The sequence below is a fragment of the Lagenorhynchus albirostris genome, chromosome 14, assembly GCF_949774975.1.
Source record: "Lagenorhynchus albirostris chromosome 14, mLagAlb1.1, whole genome shotgun sequence".
In the NCBI taxonomy this organism is placed as follows: domain Eukaryota; kingdom Metazoa; phylum Chordata; class Mammalia; order Artiodactyla; family Delphinidae; genus Lagenorhynchus; species Lagenorhynchus albirostris.
In genome coordinates, this window is record NC_083108.1 from 39,951,821 (window position 1) to 39,978,843 (window position 27,023).

The following is a 27,023-nucleotide window of genomic DNA, read 5'->3' on the forward strand; positions in this document are numbered from 1 at the left end:
AAATTAACTTCACCTGAGGTATTTTAGCTTCAATTAGAATCCGATTTATGTCCACCTAATGAGAATTTCTGTGATCCGACCAGTGCTGAGAGGTTTATAACCATCATCCTCCAAAATTGACATTTATTTCATTCTAATATAAAGAGAAAACATGTATTTATTGTCTACCTTATAAGTAAAACCATGTATTCATTGTTCACATATTTAAACTTAGACTAAAGTATCTTGGCTTCAAGACAATGCTAGCATATTTCAACTATCTGAGATGAAAAGAAATAAAACACAAATATGCATTGGGTTCCTCTTTTCATGGAAGTTAATTTGTGATAAGAAAGATAAATATCTGGATTTTAAAATGTATAAAGGCATTTTTCAAGGATAGCAAGATTAGGATGTTTTTATTTGGTAGTTTGTAGCCAACCTACTTTGGAAGTTAGTTTTATTTTTTATATTGTTTTTCCAAAGACATGAAGAGATATTTGCTACTGTTTGCACTATTACCATGGAAGGTAATATCCTGGAACACTTGAACACTTTTTGTTTTATGCTGAGATAGGCAGTAATGGAAAATAGTAAAATTATCAATTACTCTAATAACCACTAGAGGTCTACTGATATCAAATTTCTACCAACATTCTTCACTTCTATAAATATTTAAAATTATGTCATGAATTAAAGTGATTTTCCTCTTCTTTGTTACATATCTTTTATTCTGTGGACTTTAATTCCACTTAAAATTGAGGGTACTTGGCAGTATTTTTGTTTTTGTTTGAATTGTGTTTTGTTTTGTTTGTCTCTTGTGTTTAAATGTTATATAATGACTACTAACTTTTAGGAAAACTTAACTTTTAAGTGATTGGTTGGCATTGGATACTTTAAGTATACACACACATATATGCATGTGTATATATATACATATTATAACAGTTACAAAGAAATATGTCTTGCTTTTATTCTGTAGACTGTATGAATTCCATTTGATTCAAGAAAGAACTTACTGTCTGGTATAACACATTTTCACATTGACTTGTGAATACACCTCCAGGGAATTTGCAGTGTACATTCCAATCAAGCATAAGTAGAGTTCACCATTCAAAGACTTATGTCGTAGTCAGTCACCTTGCTAAAAATAGATGCTTTCTATTTTGTTAGAAATAGTAAATTGGCTAGCCACCATTTTGTAGAAAATGTATGTCTGAGAACACTGGAAGTGTTAAATGTTACTGTACTATTCAGTGGGATTTTTCCATTTACATTATTTTATATAAAAGAAGGTAGCAATTCAAATCTGCATGAAAGAATTAAGGAGCTCCTCTTTGAACTCTCGTGCTTAGGAGAAGCTCAGTTCATACTGTTCAGGTGACTTTTCTGTCTTCCTGTAGTTGAGCACAGGTGAACATTTGAACGAAGAAACAGCCAGTAGTCCAGGAGTCCCCTGCACCTACAGCACTTTGAAGAGTCCCAGCTAGCAAAATTTATTGCAATCTGCAATAAAGAGAAAACCATCTGAATTTAAGGAAATATCACATCTACATTTTGGGGGGCCATTTAGTGAACTGAATTTATTTTCAGACATCACTCTACCTAAGAGGCAGGGGCAACATTATGAATGCAGCAGAAGGGTGACTTTCATTCAGTCCAGTTAGCCAGCACTAATTGCTTTTTGCCACATGTTTCTGGATAATCATATTTTACAGTATCCAGGATGATCTTTTGAGTAAGGAGAATATGCTACTGTTGATGTTAGGGATATGGAGGATGCCAGAAATGGCTCCCCTGGGCTGCTGTGTGTGGGTATGAAGTGATGACCTTTGTGCACTTTACAAAGGCTGCTGGCCATGGGGTGAGTGAAGACTGATTCCAGGTTGTGTTTGGCTCTGCCAAGCCAAATGTGCTGGTGCAAGTCTTCATCTGCCCAGAAGAATGGGCATCTTTTTATAATTCATCTGTCAAGAGGAAGCACCTCTTGCAAGTAGCCAGCCTTTCCGTAGTTTGCTCAAGGAACCCCCATGTGCATGCTACTGCCTGCCCCTACTAAAGTATCATCCTCATTCAGCTATCATGGTGTATAAGATTTTACCATTGTACTTTTGGTTTCTGGAGGTTCTTATATTTTCTCCTTTATCAAAATTAAAATATACAGCCCTCAAAGTGAAACCTTTGCAAATATAAATGACTGTCCAAATTTAAATTACCAACTTCTAACTGGGAAGGCTCTACGGTAACTTAAAGGCTTTTTATTTTTCATTTGTGGAAAAACTATATGTCTGTTTATATGTATATTATATATATATATATATGTATATACACACACAAAGTGCATAAAATATATACAAAAATTTCAAACACATACGCAAATAGAGAAAATAGTACCATACGTATGTATTCATAGCAGAATGTACTCATCCCCTGGCTTCAAAAGTTATTCACTTGTAGACTGTTTAAATTGGGGGAAGAAGAGCACTGAAAGAAAACATGCTTTTGACTTTTCAGAATTTTTCATCACTTTGGCCATGCCTCTTGTGCCGTGCCACGATCATGGTGGAAAATATATGGAGATTAGTCCCTTCTCTCCTTTTGTTCAGTTCTGAGCAACATGATATAATGAATGAAAAAATTTATTTCACTTACTACTTCTGGAAGCATTTAATAAATATGATTGAAAGGACTTATAGTTCTTAATATAATGGCCTTAAAATAATTTACCTATTCCTTAGTTATTAAGCCCTTACTATGAGCCAGGTACTTCTTACTACTAGGAACATAGCAATGAACAAGGCAGACAGCATAACTGTTATCTTGGAGTTTATATTCTAACAAAAGAAAACCTAATTATAAGATATAAAATAAAACACTAAGTCCTGAGAGGAAGTATGGACCATTAAAACTACTTTTTAAAAGAAAATCAGAAATACAAGTTTCTCTTTTGAGAAAGGAAAATGTTTTATTAAAATTGTTTAATAACTAAGAGGAAAAGTCTGAAAAAGTATCTATATGTTTGCTGTACTCTGCTCCACTCTTTTTAAAATTCTTGGTACCTGAGAAAAATCAATCTTTCCTGAGCTATGAAACTTGTACTCCTCCATACTCTGTTATAAAATACACTTTAATGATTCTTCATGCTTGAGTTACTTTCATAATTTATAAAATATTGCTTATAAAATTAGATATGCCATAAAAGAATGACTACTGTAAAAACTTATAATTAAAAGTTTAATCAGTTGAGGTAAGTAAAACTGTATAAGAACTTGGGTTTCTTATGTTTCATAGAGTACATTCTTTTCAAAACTATAAAAAATAACACCATACACTTCCTATAGGTAATGGGAACATGACTACTTCCTATTTTCCTGCTGCAAAAATGAAAGATAAAATGGTTTTGCCAATTCTTTTCCCTGAAAACCAGATACAAAACTTTATCTTTTGTTTCTTATTTTTAAAATATTTTTAGAGCAGTTTTAGGTTTACAGCAAACTTAAGAGGGAGGTACAGTGATTTGCTGCACACCTTCTGCCTCCACGCATACATAGCCTCCACATTAGCAAAATCATTCAGCAGAGTGGTACTTCTTTTTTTAACCAATGAGCCTACATTGACTCATCATAATTACCCAAAGTTTATAATTTACCTTAGGGTTCACTCGATGTTATACATTTTATGGGTTGGGATAAATGTATAATGATATATATCCATCATTATAATATCATACAGAGTATTTCCACTTCTGTAAAAATTCTCTATGCTCTGCTTATTCTTCTATCTCACTCCTCACCCCTGGAAGCCACTGATCTTTTTATTGTCTACCTAGTTTTGTCTTTTCCAGAATGCCATGTAGATGGAATCACTCTGTATGTAGCCTGTTCAGATTGGCTTCTTTCACTTAGTAATATACACTTAAGGTTTCTCCATGTCTTGTCATGGCCTGATAGCTCATTTATTTTCAGCACTGAATAATATTCCATTGTCTGAATGTACCACAGTCTATTTATCCATCCACCTATTGAAGGGCATCTAGTTACTTCCAAGTTTTGGCAATTATGAACAAAGCTGCTATATACACCTATGTGTAGGTTTCTGTGTGGACAAAATTTTCGGCTTCTTTGCGTAAGTACTAAGTAGCAAGATTTCTGGATTGTGTGGTAAGATATGTTCAGTTTTTAAGAAACAGTCAAACGCTCTTCCAAAATGTCTATACCATTTTGCATTCCCACCAGCACAGAAGGAGAGTTCTTGTTGCTCCATATCACTAGCATTTAATAAAGTCAGTGTTCTGAATTTTGGCCATTCTACTAAATATGTAGTGGTATCTCATTGTTGTTTTAATTTGTATTGCACTAATGACATAGATTTGCATCTTTTCATATGCTTATTTTCCATTTGTGTGTCTTCTTTGCTTAGGCATCAGTTAATGTCTTTGGCCCAGTTTTTAATTGAGTTGCTTTCTTAATTTTGAGTTTTGAGAGTTCTTTGTATGCAATCTCCCAATTCATCCCACCACCCCCACCCCGCTTTTCCCCCTTGGTATCTATACGTTTGTTCTCTACATGTGTGTCTCTATTTCTGCCTTGAAAACTGGTTCATCTGCACCATTTTTCTAGATTCCAGATATATAATAGACGATATTTGTTTTACTCTTTCTGACTTACTTCACTCTGTGTGACAGTCTCTAGGTCCATCCACATCTCTACAAATGACCCAATTTCATTCCGTTTTATGACTAATATTCCACTGTATATATGTACCACATTTTCTTTATCCATTCATCTGTTGATGGGCATTTAGGTTGCTTCCATGACCTGGCTATTGTAAATAATGCTGCAGTGAACATTGGGGTGCGTGTGTCTTTTTGAATTATGGTTTTTTCTGGGTATATGCTCTAGGATTGCTGGGTCATATGGTAATTCTATTTTTAGTTTTTTTAAGGAACCTCCGTACTGTTCTCCATAGTGGCTGTATCAATTTACATTCCCACCAACAGTGCAAGAGGGTTCCCTTTTCTCCACACCCTCTCCAGCATTTGTTGTTTGTAGATTTTCTGATGATGCCCATTCTGACTGGTGTGAGGTCATTGTAGTTTTGCATTTCTCTAAATAATTAGTGATGTTGAGCAGCTTTTCACGTGCCTCTTGGCCACCTGTATATCTTCTTTGGAGAAATGTCTATTTAGGTCTTCTGCCCATTTTCTGATTAAGTGGGTTTTTTTTAAATATTGAGCTGCATGAGCTGTTTATATATTTTGGAGATTAATCCTTTGCCCATTGATTCGTTTGCAAATATTTTCTCCCATTCTGAGTGTCATCTTTTTGTCTTGTTTATAGTTTCCATTGCTGTGCAAAAGCTTTTAAGTTTCATTAGGTCCCATTTGTTATTTTTGTTTTTATTTCCATTACTCTAGGAGGTGGGTCAAAAAAGATCTTGCTGTTATTTATATCAAAAAGTGTTCTTCCCATGTTTTCCTCTAAGAGTTTTATAGTGTCTGGTCTTATATTTACACTTTTAATCAGTATTGAGTTTATTTTTGTGTATGGTGTTAGGGAGTATTCTAATTTGATTCTTTTACATGTAGCTATCCAGTTTTCCCAGCACCACTTATTGAGGAGACTGTCTTTTCTCCATTGTGTATATCCTTGCCTCCTTTGTCATAGATTAGTTGACCATAGGTGCATGGGTTTATCTCTGGGGTTTCTATCTTGTTCCATTGATCTATATTTCTGTTTTTGTGCCACTACCGTATTGTTTTGATTACTGTATCTTTGTAGTATAGTCTGAAGTCAGGAAATCTGATTCCTCCAGCTCTGCTTTTTTCCCTCAAGATTGCTTTGGCTCTTCGGGGTCTTTTGTGTCTCCATACAAATTTTAAGAATTTTTGTTCTAGTTCTTTGAAAAAATGCCATTGGTAATTTAATAGGGATTGCATTGAATCTGTAGATTGCTTTGGGTAGTATAGTCATTTTTACAATATTGATTCTTCCAATCCAAGAACGTGGTATATCTCTTAATCTGTTTGTGTCATCTTTGATTCCTTTCATCAGTGTCATATAGTTTTCTGAGTACAGGTCTTTTACCTCCTTACATAGGTTTATTGCTAGGTATTTTATTCCTTTTGTTGCAATGGTGAATGAGATTGTTTCCTTAACTTCTTTTTCTGATCTTTCCTTGTTAGTGTATAGATATGCAAAAGATTTCCATGCATTAATTTTGTATCCTGCAACTTTACCAAATTCATTGATTAGCTCTAGTAGTTTTCTGGTGGCATTTTTAGGATTCTCTATGTATAGTATCATGTCATACGCAAACAGTTACAGTTTTACTTCTTCTTTTCCAATTTGTATTCCTTTTATTTCTTTTCCTTCTCTGATTGCCGTGGCTAGGACTTCCAAAATATGTTGAATAGTAGTGGTGAGAGTGGACATCCTTGTCTTCTTCCAATCTTAGAGGAAATGCTTTCTGTTTTTCACCATTGAGAATGATGCTTGCTGTGGGTTTGTTGTATATGGCCTTTATTATGTTGAGGTTTCCCTCTATGCCCACTTTCTGGAGAGTTTTTGTCATAAATGGGTGTTGAATTTTGTTAAAAGCTTTTTCTGCATCTACTGAGATGATCATATGATTTTTATTCTTCAACTTGTTAATATGGTGTATCGCATTCATTGATTTGCATATACTGAGGAATCCTTGCATCCCTGGGATAAATCCACCTTGATCATGGTGTATGATCCTTTTAATGTGTTGTTTTATTCTGTTTGCTAGTATTTAGTTGAGGATTTTTGCATCTATATTCATCAGTAATGTTGGTCTGTAATTTTCTTTTTTTATAGTATCTCTGTCTGGTTTTGGTATCAGGGTGATGGTGGCCTTGTAGAATGAATTTGGGAGTGTTCCTTCCTCTGCAATTTTTTGGAAGAGTTTGAGAAGGCTGGGTGTTAGCTCTTCTCTAAATGTTGGATAGATTTCACCTGTGAAGCCATCTGGTCCTGGACTTTTGTTTGTTGGAAGATTTTTAATCACAGTTTCAATTTCAGTGCTTGTGATTGGTCTCTTCATATTTTCTATTTCTTCCTAGTTCAGTCTTGGAAGCTTATACGTTTCTAAGAATTTGTGCATTTCTTCCAGGTTGTCCATTTTATTAGTATAGAGTTGCTTGTAGTAATCTCTTATGATGCTTTGTATTTCTGTGGTGTCCTTTGTAACTTCTCCTTTTTCATTTCTAATTTTATTGATTTGAGTCCTCTCCCTCATTTTCTTGATGAGTCTGGCTAAAGGTTTACCAGTTTTGTTTATCTTCTCAAAGAACCAACTTTTAGTTTTATTCTTTGCTATTGTTTTCTTTGTTTCTATTTCATTTATTTCTGCTCTGATGTTTATGATTTCTCTCCTTCTAATAACTTTTGGTTTGATTTTTTTCTTCTTTCTCTATCTCCTTTAGGTGTAAGGTTAGATTGTTTATTTGAGATTTTTCTTGTTTCTTGAGGTAGGATTATATTGCAGTAAACTTCCCTCTTAGAACTGCTTTTGCTACATCCCATAGGTTTTGGATCATCATGTTTTCATTGTCATTTGTCTGTAGGTATTTTTTTATTTCCTCTTTGATTTCTTCAGTGATCTCTTGGTTATTTAGTAGTGTATTGTTTACCTTCCATGTGTTTGTGCTTTTTATGGTTTTTCCCCCATAATTGATTTCTAGTCTCATAGTTTTGTGGTCTGAAAAGATACTTGATATGATTTCAGTTTTCTTAAATTTACCAAGGCTTGATTTGTGACCCAAGATATGATTTATCCTGGAGAATGTTCTGTGTGCACTTGAGAAGAAAGTGTAATCTGCTGTTTTCAGATGGAATGCCCTACCAGTATCAATTAAATCTATATGGTCAGTTGTGTCATTCAAAGGTTGTGTTTCCTTATTAATTTTCTGTCTGAATGATCAGTCAGTTGGGGTGAGGTGTTAAAGTCCTCCACTATTATAGTGTTACTGTTGATTTCCTCTTTTATAGCTGTTAGCAGTTGCCTTATGTATTGAGGTGCTCCTGTGTTGGGTGCATATATATTTATAATTGTTATATCTTCTTTTTGGATTGATCCCTTGATCATTATGTAGTGTGAATCCTTATCTCTTGTAACATTCTTTATTTTAAAGTCTATTTATCTGATATGAGTATTGCTACTCCAGCTTTCTTTTGATTTCCATTTGCATGGAGTATCTTTTTCCATCCCATCACTTTCAGTCTGTATGTGTCCCTAGGTCTGAAGTGGATCTCTTGTAGACAGCATATATATGGGTCTTGTATTTGTATCCATTCAGTGAACCTGTGTCTTTTGGTTGGAGCATTTAATCCATTCATGTTTAAGGTAATTATCAATATGTATGTTCCTATGACCATTTTCTTAATTGTTTTGGGTTTGTTTTTGTAGGTCCTTTCCTTCTATTGTGTTTCCCACTTAGAGAAGTTCCTTTAGCATTTGTTGTAGAACTGGTTTGGTGGTGCTGAATTCTCTTAACTTTTGCTTGTCTGTAAACTTTGATTTGTCTGTCGACTCTGAATGAGATCCTTTCCATGTAGAGTAATCTTGGTTGTAGGTTCTTCCCTATCATCACTTTAAATATATCATGCTGCTCCCTTCTGTCTTGCAGAGTTTCCACTGAGAAATCATCCGTTAACGTTATGGGAGTTCCCTTGTATGTTATTTGTCATTTTTCCCTTGTTGCTTTTAATAATTTTTCTTAGTCTTTAATCTTTGTCAGTTTGATTACTATGTGTCTCGCATGTTTCTCCTTTGGTTTATCCTGTCTGGGACTCTCTGTGCTTCCTTGACTTGGGTGACTATTTCCTTTCCCATGTTAGGGAAGTTTTCGACTATAATCTCTTCAAATATTGTCTCAGGTCCTTTCTCTCTCTCTTCTCCTTCTGGGAACCCTGTAATGAGAGTGTTGGTGCATTTAATGTTGTCTCAGAGGTCACTTAGGCTGTCTTCATTTCTTTTCATTCTTTTTTTTTTAAATTCTGTTCCTCAGCAGTGAATTCCACCATTCTGTCTTCCAGATCACTTATCCATTCTTCTGCCTCAGTTATTCTGCTATTGATTCTTTCTAGTGTATTTTTCATTTCCGTTATTGTAATGTTCACCTCTGTTTGTTCTTTAATTCTTCTAGGTCTTTGTAAACATTTCTTGCATCTTCTTGATCTTTTCCTCCATTCTTTTTCTGAGGTCCTGGATCATCTTCAGTATCGTTATTCTGACTTCTTTTTCTGGAAGGTTGCCTATCTCTACTTCATTTACTTGTTTTTCTGGTGTTTTATCTTGTTCCTTCATCTGCTACATAGCCCTCTGCCTTTTCATTTTGTCTATCTTTCTGTGAATGTGGTTTTCATTCCACAGGCTGCAGGACTGTAGTTCTTCTTGCTTCTGCCGTCTGCCCTCTGGTGGACAAGGCTATCTAAGAGGTTTGTGCAAGCTTCCTGATGGGAGGGACTGGTGGTGCCTAGAGCTGGGTGTTGCTCTGGTGGGCAGAGGTCAGTAAAAGTTTAATCCACTTGTCTGCTGATTGGTGGGGCTGAGTTCCCTCCCTGTTGTTTGTTTGGCCTGAAGCAACAGCACTGGAGGCTACAGGCTCTTGGTGGGGCTAATGGTGGACTCCAGGAGGGCTCATGCCAAGTAGTACTTCCCAGAACTTCTGCTGCCATTGTCCTTTTCCCCATGGTGAGCCACAGCCATCCCCCACCTCTGCAGGAGACCTTCCAACACTAGCAGGTAGGTCTGGTTCAGTCTCCTATCGGGTCACTGCTCCTTCCCCCTGGGTCCTGATGCTCACACTACTTTGTGTGTGCCCTCCAAGAGTGGAGTCTCTTTACCCCAGTCCTGTCAGAGTCCTGCAATCAAATCCCACTAGCCTTCATAGTCTGATTCTCTGGGAATTCCTTCTCCTGTTACTGGACCCCAGGTTGGGAAGCCTGATGTGGACCTCAGGATCTTCACTCCAGTGGGTGGACTTCTGTGATACAGTTGTTCTCCAGTTTGTGAGTCACCCACCCAGTGGTTATGGGATTTGATTCTACTGTAATTGCGCCCCTGCTACCATCTTATTGTGGCTTCTCCTTTGTCTTTGGATGTGGGGTATCCTTTTTGGTAAGTTCCAGTATTTTCCTGTCAATGATTCTTTAGCAGTTAGTTGTAATTCCGGTGCTCTCACAAGAGGAAGTGCCACTTGACTATGTTTACGTGGATCTATTTTTGGGCTCTCTGTTCTCTTTCGTTGATCTATTTATCTAATCTTTGGCCAGTACCACATGGTCTTGACAACTGTAGACTTATAGTAAACCTTTTACTTGGGTAGTGTTAGTTTTTCAACTGTATTACTCTTCTTCAAGATTGTATTGATTATTCTGAGTCTTTTGCCTTTCTATGTAAATGTTATAACACGTTGTCTATTTTCATAAAATAACTTGCTGGAATTTTGAATGGGATTAAATAGAATTTATAGATTAATTTTGGAAAGCTGACAACAATATTGAGTCTTCCTATCCATGAACATAGAGTATCTCTCCATTTATTTAGTTCTTCTTTGATTTTGTTCATCAGAGTTTTGTAGTTTTTCTTAAAAGGAAATTGTACATATATTGTTAAACATATACCTTAGTATTTCATTTTGAGGGCTGGATATTGCATTTTTATTTTCAAATTCCATTTATTCATTGTTGGTATATGGGAAAACAATTGACTTGTGTGTATTAATCTTCTATCCTACCACTTAAATAATCACTCAGTTCTAGGAGTTTTTTTGTGAATTCTTCAGAATTTCTACATATACAGACATGTCATCTGTAAGCAAAGAGAGTTTTATGTTTTCCTTCCCAATATGTATATATTTTACCTCCTTTTCTTGCCTTATTGCATTAACTAGTACTTTAAGTATGATGTTGGAAAGGAGAGGTAAGAGGAGACATCCTTGCCTTGTATCTGCTCTTGTGGGAAAGGTTTGAATTTTGCACCATTAAGTATGATGTTAGCTGTGTGGTTTTTTAGGTAGACTTTATCAAGTTGAGAAAGTAACTCTCTATTCCTAGTTTACTGAGTTTTTATCATGAAGAGGTTTTAGATTTTGTCAACTTTCTCTGCTTTTGTTGATATGATCATGTAATTTTTTCAATCTGTTGATGTGATAGGCTACATTCATTGACTTTGGAATGTAGAACTAACTTTGCACAACAGGGATAAATTTTACTTGGCCATGATGTACAATTCTTTTTATACTTTTTTTTGGATTTGATTTGCTGATAGTTTATTGCATCTGTGTTCATGAGAGATATTGATCAGTAGTTTTCTTTTCATTTAATGCCATTTTATGGTTTGGGTATAAGGATTATTCTGACCTCATAGAATGAATTAAGAAGTATTATCACTGTTTCTCTAATCTGAACAAGATTATACGAATCGGTTTCTTTTTTTCCAAAGACTCATATGTTTTCTTTTCTACAGTTTTATTGAGATATGATTGACATACAACACTATATAAGTTTAAGGTGTACAACATAATGATTTGACTTACATACATCATAAAATGATTATCACAATAAGTTTAGTGAATGTCCATCATCTCATATAGATACAGAATTAAAGAAATTGAAAAATAATTTCCTTGTGATTAGAGCTCTTAGGATTTACCCTCTTTACCACTTTCATATATATCATACGGCAGTGTTAATTATATTTATAATGTTGTACATTACTTCATTAGTACTTATTTATCTTATAGCTGGAATATTTTACCTTTTGACTGCCTTCATCCAATTCCCCCTTCCCCCATGCCCTACCTCTGGGAACCACAAATCTGATATTTTCTAAGAGTTTGTATCTTTTTTTGTTTTGAAGTAAAATTGAAATACAACACCATGTTAGTTACTATTATACAACATAGTGATTTGGTATAACTTTACATTTCAGAATGATCACCATAATAAATCTAGCTATGAGATGTCACTGTACAAAGATATTACATGGTTATTGACTATATTCCCCACGCTATACCTTTCATACCTGTGACTCATTTCTTTTGCAACCGGAAGTTTGTGTCTCTTAGTCTCCTTCACCTATTTGTTTCCTCCTACCACCTGTTTCCCCTCTGGCAACCACCCATTTGCTCTTTGTATCTTTAACTGTTTCTGTTTTATTTTGTTTGTTCATTTATTTTTAAGATTTCACATGTAAGTGAAATCATACAGTATTTGTCTTTCTGTGTCTGACTTATTTCATTTAGCATAATACCCTTTAGGTCCATTCATGTTGTCACAAATGGCAAGATTTTATTCATACACACACCCACACATACACACACACATACCCCACATCTTCTTTATACATTCATCTATCAGCAGGCACTTAGGTTACTTCCATATCTTTCTTGGTTCTTGGAAATAATGCTGCAAAGAATATAGGGGTGACTTCATCTTTTTGAATTAGTGTTTTCATTTTCTTTGGATAAATATGCAGCAGTAGAATTGCTGGATCATATGGTAGTTCTTTTAATTTTTTGAGGAATCACCATACTGTTTTCCATAGTGTCTTTACCAATTTACATTCCCACCAACAGTGTACAAGGGTTGCCTTTTCTCCTCATCCTCACTAACACTTGTTACTTGTTGTGTTTTTTATAATAACGATTCTGATTGATAGTAAGGTGACATCTCATTGTGGTTTTCATTTGCATTTCCCTGGTGATTAGTGATATTGAGCATCTTTTCATGTGCCTGTTGCCCATCTGTATGTCTTCTCTGGAAAAAATGTCTATTCAGATCTGTTGCCCATTTTTAAATCTGGTTGTTTCTTTTTTTCATGTTCAGTTGTTTGACTTCTTTGTGTATTTTGGATATTAATCCCTAATCAGATGTATTGTTTGCAGCAAGTATCTTCTCCCATTCAGTAGGTGGCCTTTTTGTTTTGTTGACAGTTTCCTTTTCCGAGAAAAAGCTTTTTAGTTTGATTTAGCCCATTTGTTTATTTTTGGTTTTGTTTCCCTTGCCTGAAGCAACATATCCAAAAAATATTGTTACGATGCCAAAAAGCTTACTTCCTATGTTTTCTTCTAGAAGTTTTATGGTTTCAAGTCTTACATTTAAGTCTTTAATCCATTTTGAATTTACTTTTGTCCATGGTATGAAAGAGTAGTCTAATTTCATTCTTTTGCATCATGTAGCTGTCCAGTTTTCCCAACACCATTTAGGTATAATTTCTTCATTAAATGTTTGATAGAATTCACCATTAAACCCATATGTTTTAGGATATTATTAATTATTGGTTAAATTTCATTAATCGATGTAAGCCTATTTAGTCTTCTTCTTCTTGTTTGAGTTTGGCAGCTTGTGTCTATCAAGGAGTCACTCCATTTCATCTATGTTATTAAATTTGTGGGCATAAAGTTGTTCATAATATTCTTTTATTATCCTTTTAATGTCCATGGGACCTGTAGTAATGTCCCATCTTCATTACTGATATTAGTAGAATATGCCTTTTGGGGTTTTTTTCCTTAGCCTAGTTAGAGGCTTATTGATTTTATTAATCTTTATGATGAATCATCTTTTGGTTTCATTTTTTACTGATTTCTTATTTCCAAATTCATTGATTTCTGTTGTAGTTTTTTTTTTCTTCTTCTTCTTCTTCTTCCTTTGGATTTAATTTTCTCTTCTTTTTCTAGTTTCCTAAGGTGGAAACTTAGATTATTGATTTTAGATTGTTCTTTCCCAATATATTCATTTAATGCTATAAATTTTACTCTAAGCACTGTTTTTGTTGCATCCCCCAAATTTGGATAAGCTGTGTTTTCACTTTCGTTTAGTTCAGATTATTTTAAAATTTCTCTGGAGGTATCTTCTTTGACCCACCTGTTATTTAGAAGTATGTTGTTTAATCTCCACATGTTTAGGTATCTTCCTGTTATCTTTCTGCTATTGATTTCTAGTTTAATTCCATTGTGGTCTGAGAGCATCCATTGTATAATTTCTCTTGTTTGAAAAGTCTCAAGGTGTGTTTTATGGTCCAGAGTGTGATATATCTTAGTGTATACTCCATGTGAGCTTGAGAAGAATGTATGTTCCACTACTGTTGGATGAAATAATCTCTAGATGTCAGTTATATATAATTAATTGAGCAGTGTTGAGTTCAACAACGTCCTTACCAATTTTCTGGCTACTGGATCTGTCCATTTCTGAGAGAGGGATGTTGAAATCTTCAACTATGATAGAGTATTCATCTACTTCTCCTTGCATTTCTACCACTTTTTGCCTCACATAATTGGACACTCTTTTGTTAAGAACATACATTTTAAGACTTGTTATGTCTTCTTGGAGAAGTGCCCTTCTTTATCCCTGATAACCTTCCTTGCCTTGAAGTCTGTACTTCTTGAAATTAATATAGCTACTCTGCTTAATTTTGATTCTTATTAGCATGATAATATTTTATTATCTGTGCTAAACACAGAACCCAACAGTATATTTTCTGTAAGAAATTTACTTTAAATATACTGTTGGGTTCTGTGTTTTTTTTAAATTGAAATATAGTTGACTTACAGTATTATGTTAGTTTCAGGTGTACTACATAGTGATTTGACATTTCTGTAAGTAACAAAATGATTGCGGGGACAAGTCTAATAATTATCTGTTTTAAACACAATTACTACAATATTATGGACCATATTTCTTATGCTGTATATTATGTCCCATGGCTTGTTTATTTTATAACTGGAGTTTTGCAGCTCTTACTTCCCTTCATCTGTTTCACCCAACACCTTACTCCCCCACCCCCAGCTGATAAACACACATTTGTTCTCTGTATCTATGAGTCTTTTAACACTTTGTTTTATTTGTTTCTTTCCTTTGTTTTTTAGATTCCACATACAACTAGGATCTTACAGTATTTGCCTTTCCCTGCATGACTTATTTCACTTAGCAAGATCCACCCTCTAGATACATCCATGTTGTTGTACTTCTCATTTCTGATATTGGTAATTCATGTATTTTTATTATTTTCATTAACAGTTATTCCAAAGGATTATGAATTTTATTAATATTGTCAAAGAACCAACATCAGCTGTGTTGCTTATTCTCTATATTTTGTATGCTTTCCATTTAAATTATTACCCCTTTTAAGTTTTAATGATTTACTTCATTCTGCTTAGTTTGCATTTGTTTTTCTTTTTCTAGCTTCTTAATTTTAAACTCTTCATTGTTAATGTGAACATTGAAAACTATATATTTCTATTTAAGTGCAGCTTTAGCTTCTTCATGTGTGTTTTGGTACATTTTGTTACATATTAATTAAGGTTAAAATATTTTAAAAATTTCCTCGCGATTTCTTATTTGACTCATGTTTTAACTAGAAGCAAGTATTCAGTTTCCAAATCTCGGAGGGTTTGTTTGTTTTTTTTTTTTTAGATTTTTAAAAGTGTTTTTGTATGATGTTCATACTTTTGAATTTATTGAGACTTATTCCACAGTTCAGAATACGATGTGACTTGATGAAAGGTTCACATGCACCTGAAAACAAGAATATTCTGTAGTTGTTTTTGTGATATTCTATATATGCCAATTAAGTCATCTTAGTTAATAGTGTCATTCAAATATAAACCCTCACTGATTTTTATCTACTTGTTTTTCTGTCATTTTACTATTTACCTCTCTTTTCTTTATATTTAAAATAGCTCTGTATAACACCATACTGTTGAATGTCCCCTACTGCCTTTCTCGATAGATAGATAGACAGATCAATTGATCTAAGTATATATCTCCAGCCTGACAATATCTTTTAATTGGAGGATTTTTAGTTCTATTTTTAACTGGTTTTTGTGTGTGGTTATCTAGAAATTTCAATATGTATCTACCTTACTATAGCACAACTCGAATTCATACTTTACTGTTTTATTTTTAATGTAAGAATTTTAAAATTATATATTTCCAGTTGTTCCCTTTCTTTGTGCTATTGTTTTCATGTTTCACTTCATAATTTATAAACTCCATGTTCATAATACTATTTTTGCTTTTAATAGCCTTTTATAGAAAGTAAGAAATATTGAAAATAGTCATTTGTATTTCCTATATATTTATAACTTCTTTCAGTTTTCTTTTAGGCTGAGTTTCCATCTGGAATTATTTACCTTCATACTGAAGTATTTACTGTATTATTTTTGTTGTGTAGATGCTGCTAGTGACAAATTCTCTCGCCTGTTATTTGTTATATATATATCTGTATTTTGCATTCATTTTTCAAGGACAGTTTTACTGATGGTAGAATTCTAGATTACAAGTATTTTTCCCTCCAGTACTTTAAAGATTGTTATTCTGGGTTGAATTGTTTATTATGTGTTGTCAGCAGTCACTCCTGTTCTGTACATTAGGTGGAAATAAATGAAGACCAACTAAATAAGAATAGGCCGTGGCTATTTATTCAGAACTTGTTATAATAAGAGTCAGCCACCATCATTCATGTTTGACAGAGACTCAGAGGAAGAGAGAAGAGATGGAAAGCTTTATAATGAAAAAAAGGAAAGGCTTCAGATATGCCCTGATCGGAAGCTATTGGCATGTAGAAGCTGGAGGTGGGCTAACTAAAAGTGGTACATCCTATGAAAGTAGTTAGGGGTGCATAGGGCTTTCTCTGGTTGGTCCTAAGTTGGGCATGGGGACAAAAATTAGGGAAGCTGTCAGTAATTAATCAAGTCCTGGCCATTTTAAGGCAATTGTTACTAGGGTTATTGTTTACTAGGGTTATTAGGCTGGTTGCTAGAGATAGTTGTCTGACTTCCTACAAGTCTGACTTATTGAAAGTAGGCTGACTTCCTGGTCTAGTTACCATACAAAATAGGTTGGTTTCGTGGGATGGTTGCTGCAGATGTGGGTCAGAGTTCTATTTTTGTATTTGGCCTGGTCATTGCCCATTTGAATGTTCATTCTCTCAGTTATGTGTATTTTGTCTCTGCCTTCTTTTAAGATTTTCTTTTATATTTGGTTTTCAGCAGTTTGCCTGTGATATGCCCAGGTGTGTGTGTGTGTGTGTGTGTCTGTGTGTGTGTAAGTTCTCATTAGGATTTGTTGAGCTTCTTAGATCTGTGGGTTGAGATTTTTCATCAGTTTCTTCAATTTTTATACTTTTATTTTCCAAAAAAAATTTAGTCCCATTTCCTCTCTTCTCTCCTTTTGATATTCCAGTTGTAAAATTGCATGTTGCACTCATCCAAAGACACTGTATTCTCCAATTCCATAATTTACATTTGATGTTTTTTTAGAGTGTCCAATTTTCTACTGAAATACACTATCACTTTACCTGTTATATCAATCTTTTGCTGTAAATTTTTTTCCACATATTAGTAATGATTATTTTAAAGTCCAGGCATGCTAATTTCAATAACTGATTTATCTGTTGATCTTCTATTTACTTTGCTTTCCCTTTATTATGGGTAAAATTTTCCTTCATATATCTTTTAAAGTTTTATGGTATTCTGGACATTGTTGTAAAGGAGTGGTTGAAGTATACCATTTTATTGTTTTATTTCCCAGGTAATAAAGTCTCTTCCATTGTCTGGTGGTTAGGGTAAGGGACTAGCCATTCCAAATTCCTCTTATGGCTGAGCCATAGTTTTAAATATACTGAGTTCATCTTTGATTTGTCAAACCCCTAACCTCCCAGGAGTTTTTCATCTTGTCAGTACTCGGACTGAGAGGAGAGTATATTGTAGTCACAAGTATGTTTGTTTACTATTGGGTTCCAATTGCAAAGGGTTTTGGAATACAATTACTGCAAGAATGCTTAGGAATAAGCGATTTCTCTTTGCATTGTTTCCCCTTGACTGCTGCTCTTGGTAAAATTTGGGGAGAGGAGGAAGGAGAATTGACATACTAAGGTATTTTTTATATTTGGGGCTATTTTCAGTTTATAAAACCATTCTGCCAGACCAAATTGTCATCTTGTCTTGGATGATTTCTCTTCATCCCTGCGAAGTCTCTCCATCTGTAGCAGGTCTGCTCCTCTACTGTCCATCCACATTCATGTCCACTACCGTGAATGGAAGCTGTAGTAACTCTTTTCTCATCTCCTGTTTTTCCTTCTGTCTCACTGGCATTATTCTCAGTTTGTTCCTTAATTTTTTGTTAGTTCTCCTATGTCATAAACTTGCAGTGCCTTGTAGCTCAGTTTTTAAATATTTTGTTTTCTGTGTGCAATTATTCCTATGGTGATGTCGTCTAGACTTGTCTTTCCATATCATCAGTGCACTGATGACTCATAGTTAAATCTTCAAATCAGACTTCTACCCTGAACCCCAGACTTGTATTCCCAATAGCCTATTTGACATTTCCAATTGAGTTCAAAATAAACATCTTAATACATCCAAAATGGAACTTTTCTCCACAAAATAATAAACAAATAAATAAAACCTACTCCACCTGCAGTCTTTTCCACCTCAATGGTAATTCCATCTTTCAAGTTGCTCAGACCAAAATACTTAGAGTCATCTATTGCTTCCTTCTTTTTATAATACTCAGCATGCTGTCAATCAGAAATTTTGCTGGTTCTTCCTTTCATCTTTAGATCATATCCAAAATCTGAACAGTTATCTCCATTTCTAAGTCTACCATCCTTGTCCAAACCATCAATATCATTTGCCTGGCTTATTAAAGTAGCCTCAGACCTAGTCTCTCTGCTTCCATTCTTGTCTCCTCTCCTATCCTACATTATATTCTCAACCTGGGTGATCTTTTTGAAACTTGAGTCAGATCATGTCACTCTTGCTCAAAACCCTTCAGAGGCTTCCCCATCTCTCAATGTAAATTTTAAGTTCCTTTGTATGTCCTAGCTGTAATGACCTCTGTGCTGTACCTCAAACATGCCAGGTATACAAGGGCCTCGGGGTTCTCTGTGATTGTTGGTAACTTTATCTGAGAGTCTCATATCTGCATTGCTTGCCCCATTGCCTCTTTTGAGGATTTGCTCAAATATCTTCCCAGTGAGGTCTTAAAAACCAATTTATTTAAATTGAAAATCCTATACAACTCCTCCACTCTATTTTGCCATGTAACACTATTTTCTTCAACTATATGTAACTTACTTTAGTATTTTGTTTTATTTTCTTTCCTCCCCCATTGGAATATAAGTGGGGTAAAAGAGGTTTTTTTCCCTGTTTTGTTACTGCTGTATACATAGAATAATGCTCGACACATAGAGGTATTTAAAAATGAGTCTATGTTTTACTAGCTGTTTTTTTCTAACTTGGCTGTTGATTCATATTGCCAACCTGAGTCTTTATACAGTGACAATCTAAAGATGAAGAGGTTTCGTTGCTTTACAGTGACCCCCTTGTCCCCTTCATATTATTATCTTATATTAATTGTGCTAGAGTTTGGGGATTATTGTTACAGTTAGAATAGAAAAAGCAAACACAATTTTCTTGAATGAAGGTTAAGTGTTACCCTCAGAAAAGGAACATATATTTGTATTCCATTCTCAAAAAAACTGCTTTGTAAATGTTAAAGCACTTTTCAAATATAAGGAATTAAAATATTTTGCATAGTAGACAGCTTTGGAATATTTTAGTACTGATTTGACACATCAACTCTTCACTGGCAACTACATGCTGCTTCTAAATGTTGTGGGGCCTACAATGTAAGTTTGAACGTTCAAATTCCATGTAAATAATTTAATACTTTTATAACAATGTTCCAAAATAATTTTTCCCTTTATAGCAAATTCAAGGATACTTGAATTCATAGTGATACCTATAACCATATTTTAATCAGGTGTAAAGACTCTTAAATAATTGGGGGAAAAGCAGAAATTGAAAAAAAAAAGAGTAACTGCTCATGCTTAAGAATAGCAATAAAGAACTTCGCATTTTAATGTAATGAAAAGATAAAAATCTCTTGAGCGATATTTTGATAATTCTCGAGACAGACTCATCTAGAAAAAACTATTTTAATTTTGAAGTAAATAAAAAGGTTTGTCACAAATTTGTCTTCCTTTTTAGATGAATTATTCACAACCATTATTTTAAAAATTTACACAGGCATTACTTTGAATCTCCATGTAACTATCTCAAAGCAGAGTTCAAAAATGTTATTTTTATTGTTAAAATATACAGTTGAAATCAATTCATCCTAAGAGTCTGCCTATATATTTTTCCCCAAAAAAGTATGTTTTTTTAAAATTTACTTTTTTAAAAACTGAGATATAATTGACATATAACATTATATTAGTTTCAGGAGTTCAACATAATAATTTGATATTTGTATATGTTATGAAATGATCACCATAGGAAGTCTAGTTAGCAACCATCATCACACATAATTACAAATTTTTTTTGTTGTGATGAGAACTTTTAAGGTCTACTTTCTTTCTTCAGATATTCGATGTAGTGTTAACTATAATAACCATGCTGTACATTACAACCCCATGACTTTTATTCAATATTAAGAAAAAAAATCATAACACAAAACTGTATAGTGCTTATGATTTCAATCATCTGTTTAAATACATTTGATATCTTTCTAGATTTTTAAAAAACATCTTTATTAGAGCATAATTGCTTTACATTGTTGTGTTAGTTGCTGCTGTATAACAAAGTGAATCAGCTATACATATACATATATACCCATATCCCCTCCCTCTTGCATCTCCCTCCCACCCTCCCTATCCCACTCCTCTAGGTGGTCACAAAGCACCAGCTGATTGCCCTGTGCTATGTGGCTGCTTCCCACTAGCTAGCTATTTTATATTTGGTAGTGTATGTATCTCAATGCCACTCTCTCACTTCATCCCAGCTTACACTTCCCCCCTCCGTATCCTCAAGTCCATTCTCTACGTCTGTGTATTTATTCCTGTCCTGCCCCTAGGTACTTCAGAAACTTTTTTTTTTAATTCCATATATATATGTGTTAATATACGGTATTTGTTTTTCTCTTTCTGACTTGCTTCATTTTGTATGACAGACTCTAGGTCCATCCACCTCATTACAAATAACTCAGTTTCACTTCTTTTTATGGCTGAGTAGTATCCCATTGTATATATGTGCCACATCTTGTTTATGCATTCATCTGTTGATGGACACATAGGTTGCTTCCATGTCCTGGCTAATGTAAATAGTGCTGCAATGAACATGTTTGTACATGACTCTTTTTGAATTATGAAATTTTCAGGGTATATGCCCAGTAGTGGGATTGCTGGGTCGTATGGTAGTTCTCTTTTTAGTTTATTAAGGAACCTCCATACCATTCTCCATAGTGGCTGTATGAATTTACATTCCCACCAACAGAGCAAGAGGGTTCCCTTTTCTCCACACCCTCTCCAGCATTTGTTGTTTCTAGATTTTTTGTTGATGGCCTTTGGACTAGTGTGAGGTGATACCTCACTGAAGTTTTGATTTGCATTTCTTTGATGATTAGTGATGTTGAGCATCCTTTCATGTGTTTGTTGGTAATCTGTATATCTTCTTTGGAGAAATGTCTATTTAGGTCTTCTGCCCATTTTTGGATTGGGTTGTTTGTTTTTTTAATATTGAACTGCATGAGCTGCTTGTACACTTTGAAGGTTAATCCTTTGTCAGTTACTTCATTTGCAAATATTTTCTCCCATTGTCAGGGTTGTCTTTTCATCTTGTTTATGGTTATCTTTGCTGTACAGAGCTGTTAAGTTTCATTAGGTCTCATTTGTTTCTTTTTGTTTTTATTTCCATTTCTCTAGGAGGTGGGTCAAAAAGGATCTTGCTGTGATTTATGTCACAGTGTATTCTACCTATGTTTTCCTCTAAGAGTTTTATAGGGTCTGGCCTTACATTTAAGTCTTTAATCCATTTTGAGTTTATTTTTGTGTATGGTGTTAGGGAGTGTTCTAATTTCATTCTTTTACATGCAACTGTCCAGTTTTCACTGCACCACTTATTGAAGAGGCTGTCTTTTCTCCATTGTATATTCTTGCCTCCTTTATCAAAAATAAGGTGACCATATGTGCGTGGGTTTATCTCCGGGCTTTCTATCCTGTTCCATTGATCTATATTTCTGTTTTTGTGCCACTACCATACTGTCTTGATTACTATAGCTTTGTAGTATAGTCTGAGGTCCGGGAGCTTGATTCCTCCAGCCTTTTTTTTCTTTCTCAAGATTGCTTTGGCTGTGTGGGGTCTTTTGTGTCTCCATACAAATGTGAAATTTTTTGTTCTAGTTCTGTGAAAAATGCCACTGCTAGTTTGATAGGGATTGCATTGAATCTGTAGATTGCATTGGCTAGTATAGTCATTTTTGCCATGTTGATTCTTCCAATCCAAGAACATGGTATATCTCTCCATCTGTTTGTATCATCTTTAATTTCTTTCAGCAGTGTCTTATAGTTTTCTGCATACAGGTCGTTTGTCTCCTTAGGTAAGTTTATTCCTAGGTATTTTATTCTTTTTGTTGCAATGGTAAATGGGAGTGTTTCCTTAATTTCTAGTTTCAGATTTTTCATCATTAGTGTATAGGAATGCAAGAGATTAATTTTGTATCCTGCTACTTTACCAAATTCATTGTTTAGCGCTATTAGTTTTCTGGTAGCATCTTTAGGATTTTCTGTATGTAGTATCATGTCATCTGCAAACAGTCACAGCTCTACTTCTTCTTTTCCAATTTGGATTCCTTTTATTTTTCTTCTCTGATTGCTGTGGCTAAAACTTCCAAAACTATGTTGAATAATAGTGGTGAGAGTGGGCAACGTTGTCTTGTTCCTGATCGTAGAGGAAGTGGTTTCTGTTTTTCACCATTGAGAACAATGTTGGCTGTGGGTTTGTCATATATGGCCTTTATTATGTTGAGGTAAGTTCCCTCTATGCCTACTTTCTGGAGGGTTTTTATCATAAATCGGTGTTGAATTTTAGTGAAAGATTTTTCTGCATCTATTGAGATGATCATGTGGTTTTTCTCCAATTTTTTAATATGGTTTATCACGTGGATTGATTTGCATATATTGAAGAATCCTTGCATTCCTGGGATAAACCCCACTTGATCATGATGTACGATCCTCTTAATGTGCTGTTGGATTCTGTTTCCTAGTATTTTGTTGAGGAATTTTGCATCTCTGTTCATCAGTGATATTGGCCTGTATCTGATCTATTTTAGAATCCCTAGTTATTATATAGTCACTTTGCTTTATTATGTATTAACACCATAAAAATGATATGAAAAATATTTTTGTACATTGAGTACATATCCTATCACAGATATTACGTTAGGAACGGGGGGACAAAGATGAGTAATATTTAGTGTCTCGCTTCCAAATCCTAAATATTACCCAACATTTAAGTAGCATTTTCTCTTGCTGGGCATTCTCATGAGAAATTTATGTATACTTACTCCTTGAATTTTTGTAAGAATTCCATGAGATAAGTACTATTATGCTATTGTTTTCCACATTTGAAAGGAGGAATCTGAGGCACAGAGAGATTAGTCATATAGTTTGTCATTGGAGTCTGTGCTCACTGTCCAGCTAAAGTCTAGAGGCTGTATCTAAGCCTTTCTACAAAAGGGGGCTGCTTAGAAAAAAATGGATTTTGTCCCACTCTTTGCCCCCCTTCCATGGGCTCTAGTGTCTTAGCCTCTTTCCTCAGAACTGCCTTGGTGTCCATCTTCAAGATGAGTTTTCAGAAAAATGCTCTCTCCCCTACTCTTCCCACCAGCTTTCCCTAAGATAAACATTGTTATAGTTTAACAGATATACTGATATTTTGTTGAAAAACAGGGGCTCAAAAAATAATACAGTGGAGAAAATGATAAACTTCTAACAGCTGTGGTTGCTGGCATTCATATAAGCTTGGTTGGTTATAACTCGCAAAATTCAAATCTAAGTTGTGACACTTTCAGCATGACCTACTTTTAAAAAACTTTTTAAAAATAAATAATATTGTCTTTTGGGGATAGGGGAGCTGGAAAATACATAGCATGATTGATTTCCAGGTAGTTAGTCTTAAAGGAATAGCAGATGGTAAACATTAGCTATTAGAGCAGGAAATTATTTCTTCACCATATTTTTTTTGAGCTAAGAGATTCTTTAGGAATAAGTAATTCTGGTTGGTTGATTTTGAAAGTAAACCATATGTTGTTTACATGCTTTGGCATTTATCCAGTTTCCCTGAAGATGAGAGTGAAAATGAAAAAAAAACAACAGCCTGTTACTAATTAGATAATAATGAACATAATGAAAACAGGTGCCATAAGTTTTTGAATTATGAGATGTATTTTCAGAACAAGCTCTGGGGGTAGGATCCTGGGGGGGAAGAGTTCTGCATGTATCTATGAGGTGAGTACATACGTGTCCTGGAGATATATCCCAAGGTACACATTAAACAAATTTAACTGTTATTTCTTACTATGTTAGAAATCAAAACCACAAATCAAAATGAGTTTTCAAATGCCCTGTTCATTTGATATGAATTACTAAATGTAAATATCTGTGTTATTTGCAATATTGATGTTCTTGTTAATATCTTAGAGCATTTCATACATATTTGGGTGGTAAACAAGAAATAACTAAAGACAGCCTGATGATTTTCCTAGAAAACCAGTAGGACCTTGAATGTTTTGAACCTGTAGATTCCCTCACCTCTGAGTGACAGCAACATCCGTAGGTCCTGTTTCCCCTCTTTACTGGAAAGAGTAGATGTAGATGATGCAGATTCTATTGCTTCAGCCACAAAGGGGAGTAATCACAGCTTCCTGTGGGGGAAGGGTGGTGGTTAGTAAGAGCTGCTCCTGACATAAAGGACTGAGAAATGGAAAGGATAATGGGGAAATCAAGGAGTAAAAAAGACAGTGTGGATGACTCCCTGGGTGAAATCCTCATTCACGGTGGTAGTAAACTGAACCTGGGCTGCAGAGGGGAAAACTGGCCCTGTGTCCTTTCCCTTCCAGTGAAGGAAATGGATGTGTTTGAATGCACAGGAATGTTTCTGAAGAAAAATGAATATTCAAAATAGGACACAATTAGGGCAGTTCAAATGCATTAATGACTATTTTAAATATTTAATAATGTATATGTTAATTATTTTCCAAAAATATAACTGCTGTTTGAAAATGATATATAAATCTGCCCTCATACAGTATGACCTGATACTAGATCTCTTCTGCTGTTGCAAAGACAGTTAAATTCCACTGATGATTATTTTTCTTAATGATTAATGCTTATTGTGATTATTCTCTAGCTAATATATGTATGCAAAATGTAGCTGCAAGGATTTGCTTATGTTAGCATATACCCTCCCCCACCCTGAAACCTCCAGGCTCCAGACGTTTATGCTGGAGAGAGAAAATGGATGTGTGTGTGTGTGTGTGTGTGTGTGTGTGTGTGTGTGTGTGTGTGTGTGTGTGTGTATCTACCCTTCAAGTTGATACAGTGGTGATGATATACAAACAACAAAAAAAGATAAAGCCTTCCCCTTGATAATGCCGTTCGCAACATACTAATATCATTTTAGAAAAACTTAGAGTAAGGAGGATGATTTAAATTTAAGAGAGGGCAGTGTTTTAAAAGAGCTATACAGAGCATTTAAAATTGGAAATTTAATATAACCAAGAATGGCACTTTTATTAAAGAGTGCTGTGATCTTCCAGCCATGCTCTTAACCAGTGATCACCCCGTAGCAAAATGCATAGATAATCAGCAACCTAGCCTGTCAGTAAACTTGTTGGGGGATTAAATCCTAAAGGAAGGAGCCCATAGCCCTGGAGGAAAACTGAGTGAATGTTTCCCTGAGTCTTTGAAGGCTCATCTCCGTAGTCCCACTGCTAGAATGTGCTCTGTTGTCATAGCAACACCATCTCCTGCTTCATACAGGAAAGATTAGCTCTTACTGTGCAGAGGAGAGAATTTAGGGGAAGTCAGACTAATCCCTGGGTGCACTTGGAGAGAAAGGTTGGACCTCGCCTGAGGGATGCTGTCTCTGCCATGATAGAATTGGCCTGCCACAGACACTGGTATTTAAGTTGAAGAGCAGAATTCACAGTAAGTGTCAGCTCCTCCAGAGTAGAATATTGATGAATGAGGTTTGTCTAAGTCTTGTTGAAGACTGTCCCATGCAGCAGTAGAAGGACAGCAGGAGACTCTGATGAGACTGCCAATGTTTTCCTAGTTTAGATGGTATTTAAAGGGTTGACCACATCAGGAATTGAGGAAAATTTTTAAATACTTTTGAAATGTCCATCTAAAATCCTGGGAGCAAGTCAAAATTAGATAGGAAAAAAAAATATATATATATATATATGTATGTATTATATGCTTTGGGCATTTAATTTATTTACCCTAGGTTTTTGTGCATTTAAAATTTCATTGTGAGAAAGAAAAAGAAACTCATGAAAAAACCAATATGTCTAAGCAGGTGTGTTTCTTCAACACTCAAAGTGATGAGAATTCATTTTAGGATTGTAAATGTTCTTTTTCTGTTATGCATACATTTTTTGAAAATATTTTTAGACGCATACAAGTGGTAGAGTTCTTTTAAGGTAGTTATAAAATTATAAAAAGGTATTCATTGGGTAAGATTAATTTATTTAAGATTAATTTATTTAGCTCTTCTATTTGAGCTGCTACTTCAACTTCTCAGCATAAAGCATGTGTGATGTGTAAATCTTTCAGGATTTTCTGTTGCTTGCCTCAGATGGATTTTGTTCTGGGGGGCTGTCTATATGGATTTATTTAGATTTTTTTCCCCCTTGGTTGAATTTGTACATTTTTTGTGCAGTTAGTAAGGATTACATGTATTCCAGCTAAAGTGCTGGGAAACCTTGTTATGGATTTGAAATGTTTGATTTTAATAGCTATTGTGGAGATGCCCAGTCTTTCAAAAACTTAATTACTTCAAAGTACACTTTAATCCACATCCGAAAATTAAAATATTCTTTTCCAAAAATATACAGATTTTACATATGATATTACTAATATGTAAACTGAGTGGTTTTGACTATCAGTGTGTATTACCCTGAAAGTATATATGTTTTTTTATTTAAAGCATTCATGGTAAAAACTGTATCATG

The 27,023-nt window shown here is 34.6% G+C and overlaps 1 protein-coding gene across 6 annotated transcripts in view; it reads left to right on the top strand.

Annotated features, from left to right (window-relative positions):
* Nucleotides 1-27,023, top strand: part of NOL4 (nucleolar protein 4) — a 394,246-nt gene that overhangs the window by 156,009 nt on the left and 211,214 nt on the right. The window lies entirely within an intron of this gene.